Source organism: Urocitellus parryii, chromosome 2 (assembly GCF_045843805.1).
Source record: "Urocitellus parryii isolate mUroPar1 chromosome 2, mUroPar1.hap1, whole genome shotgun sequence".
Classification (NCBI taxonomy): domain Eukaryota; kingdom Metazoa; phylum Chordata; class Mammalia; order Rodentia; family Sciuridae; genus Urocitellus; species Urocitellus parryii.
This window is the reverse complement of record NC_135532.1, coordinates 77,709,956-77,713,488: the sequence shown is the minus strand read 5'-3', so window position 1 is coordinate 77,713,488 and position 3,533 is coordinate 77,709,956. Positions and strand designations below refer to the sequence as shown.

At 42.1% G+C, this 3,533-nt stretch overlaps 1 pseudogene; it reads right to left on the bottom strand.

The window, feature by feature from the left end:
• Window positions 1–1,667: 1,667 nt before the first annotated feature.
• Window positions 1,668–2,750, bottom strand: LOC113178348 (reticulocalbin-1 pseudogene; annotated as a pseudogene).
• Window positions 2,751–3,533: the final 783 nt, after the last annotated feature.

Genomic DNA, 3,533 nt, shown 5'->3' with positions numbered 1-3,533 from the left:
AGGAACTACTGTTGTAGCAACACTTTGATTTATTTGTATAGTTGTTTACTATTGGAAAAACACATGTTCCTGTCAAAGCACATCAAATTCATGAACATAGCTTATATGCAGAGCTCAATAAATATCCTCTTGCAAGCTGTTCTCATTTTAAAATATGGTCAATAATGGAAAAGATTCCATGAGCTTCTGAGAAGAAGGTAAATTCAGCTGTTTGGGGGTGAAATATTCTGTAGATGTCTATTAGGTATATTTGATTTATAGTATTAAAGTCAGAAAAATCCTTATTAATTTTATATTTGGATGACCTATCTGCTGGTGATAGGGGTTGTTGCAAACAACATTTAGTTGGATCTTGTTTTTTGATCCAATCCAATAATCTGTGTCTTTTAACTGGGGAGTTGAGACCAGATGCATTCAGGGTTATTATAGATATGTGTTTGTAGTTTTATGATATTTTGGTTTATTTACTACATTTAATTCTGTCTTTTCATTTACTTGGTTGTCTTCTCATGGTCATCAACTATTCAGGAGTTTTGGGAGTTATTTTTGGGTACATCTTTGTGAAGTTTATCTTTGACTATTCTTTGTAGTGCTTCTTTGGTGATCATAAATTCTTTTAGTTTATCCCTGACATGTAAAGCTTTTCTTTCTGCATCAATTTTGAAAGAGGTTTGCTGGATAAAGAAATCTTTTTTTTTTTCCTCTCAGGATCCTTTATTTCACTTCCTACTCACAAGGTGGAATTTCAACTTGTAGTCATCATTTCTGCCAGTTCAGTCAATGGCTCGGAACATCACAGTCCCAATCCCAAGGTGTCAACAATCCTGGAGGCAGATCCGAGGTGAGGGATTCATGCTCACTAATGAATTCCACTACATTTTGCTTTCTTGTGATCCCATAGCCTCATTCCAATTGAGGATCATTGAAGAAACGGACTGTATTTCTATTCACTATTTCAAAGATCATACCTACCTCTTTTACTTGTCAAGAAAATTTTCTCAAGTATATTTAAAGTGTTTATCATTTTCCTATAGTTCTTCAAATGCTTGACATTCGTCTTTTCCCTACCTCTAAAACTCCTTTCTTGTTCACATTATCTTTCTTGATTGCTTCTCAGTTTATATAAAAACAAAAAGAAAATGTGGATTTATTGTGCACATTAGCAGGTCTGTACATAAAAATGCACAGAGGTTTTATATACCACTTACAGTAACAGCTCAGAGTAAAAAGGAAGAAAGAATCTGAAATGTTAGACTTGCTCGGAAATAAGGCTACCTGGGACAATGCCACTATCTAGCTTCAACAGAATTTTTACTTCTCCAACTTTTTAGCAGTGGCAAATAATAAAAAAACAAACAACAACAAAAAACCCTGATAGTTAAAATATGTAGCAGTCACTCCATATACTGCCCCTCCCACCCAACCTTAAGAATAATAGGGGTTTTTTTTTCAAGTTTTATTCCCCTTTCATTTAAATTTAGTGGAAAAAAACTTAAAAAGTCATGTTGTAGCAATGTGTCCCCATGCAGAATTGCAATTTGCCAAGATTGTAATGTGCTTTGAGAGAAATCTTACTGAAAAAATAGTGATGACCATTTTCCAGTAAATCTTGAGTGAAAAATCATTTGTACCCCAATCTGAGGTATAAACTTGCATTTGGGGGGACACAACTACTGTAAATTAGACAATTGTAGCAACCACCCAAGACAATAAATGAAAGCGTATGACAATCTGCCACATTATAGTGAGTGTCTCTTCAAAGTTCATCATGATTTTTAGTGAGATCTTCCCCATAATTGATAGCTTGGCTTTCAACAAACATGTTCCAGTTGTCTAGTATTTCCTCTTTAGTTAGCTTCTCATCCTTGTTCTTCTCCGACTTGTATACCAGGTGCCTGGCCTCAGCCTGGGCATGGTCATAATCTTGAGGGAGGATCCAGTGGCGAATCTCGTCTTTGTCCAGCTTCCCATCCTTGTTCAGATCCCAGAAGTCACTGAACTTCTCCTGTTCAGACAAAACCCAGTCTGGCTCAGGGCCATTATCTTCGTGAGAAAACATATCAGCAATGTACTCATCCTGGTCCACAAACCCATTCCCGTTCTTGTCGATGTCCTCCAGAGTTTCCAACACCACAATTTCCTTCATATGCTCAAACTCCTCAGGATGTAGAAAGGCAGTGAACTCCTCTCCAGTAGCTGTCAGGTCCCCATTGAGGTCTGCAGCCTTGAATCTTCTTTCATCACGTGGCAGCATCTTTTTGAAGGTGTGATGATCGGAACTATCTTGGAACTCTGTGGGGTTTCCCAGGTAGTATCCATAGGTGGATTGTTTGTATTCTTCCCAGGAAATTTTATCGTCTTTGTCTCTATCATAATCCTTCCAGACTTTAGCAACATTATCATAGATGTATCTTTTCTGCACCCGTTTGATCCAACTTTTCAGCTCCTCGGTGGTGACAAAGCCATCCCCATCACTGTCAATTCGATCAACAATTTTCCCCAGTCTCTCCTTGCTCTCGTCTGGGGTGAGCTGATCGAAGGTCTTGGAGTCCTCTTTGCCCAGGAAGGCCTCCTGGTCGTACTGGAAACTGGTTGTCCTCGGGCAGCCGCTCGCCCAGCTCCGAGTCCGGCCTCACTACTTGCTCCTTGCACACCATGGGCTTGGCCCGCAGCGCCTGCGGCTCCAGCGCTAGCACCAGCAGCAGCTCCAGGGCGAGCCCCAGGAGGCGGCAGCGGCCAAGGCGCGCCATGGTCCGCAAGAGAGGGCGGCTGCGAGGGAGGCAGGAGCGGGCGACGCGAGTGGCTGACCGGCTGTAGGGGCTCACAGCGTGGCGGCGGGGCTGGGACTGCCTGGGGGGGGGGGAGGGACAACGGGCTCCGCAGCCAGAGCCCGCCCCTGGCCCCACCGAGGGGCGCGCCCCGACCTCCCGCAGGCGGCTTCGGGGGTCCAGGCTCACGCGCCCTTTGGCAGCTGAGCAGCCAGGGGAGGCCGGGCCGCCCAGCCACGTCGCCAGCCGGGTGGTGGGCACGGGTTTCGCCTCGGCCCCTCCCCCTGGATTAAGAAATCTTGACTGACAAAATTTTTCTTTAAGAGCTTTCTTTGAATATCTTATTCTGGGCCTTGCTCTTCTTTAGGATCTGAGTTCAGAAGCCAGAAGTGAACCTTAGTGGCTTGCTCCTTCCTAAACGAGACCTGATGTTTTTCTCTTGCAGCTTTTAGTGCTCTTTCCTTCTTTTCTATGTTAGGTATTTTGATTATCATGTGTAAAGAAAGAAAAAGTTAAAACTGAGAGAAAATTTAATAAAAAAGAAAGAAACTCTTATATATATTTGTACCTACAGGTATTTTGTCTTCCCTTTTTAAATTTTGTAAATTAAGAAAAAGACAAATCAAAAGTTTCCAACCCATGCTAGGTGAAATCAGAGAAGAGAAAAAAGAAGACCATTCAGCAAATATCTTTCTGACACCTGCAGCTTCCAAAACCGCTAACAACACTTTCATTGAAATTAATTGTATGAAAATTTATATTAAA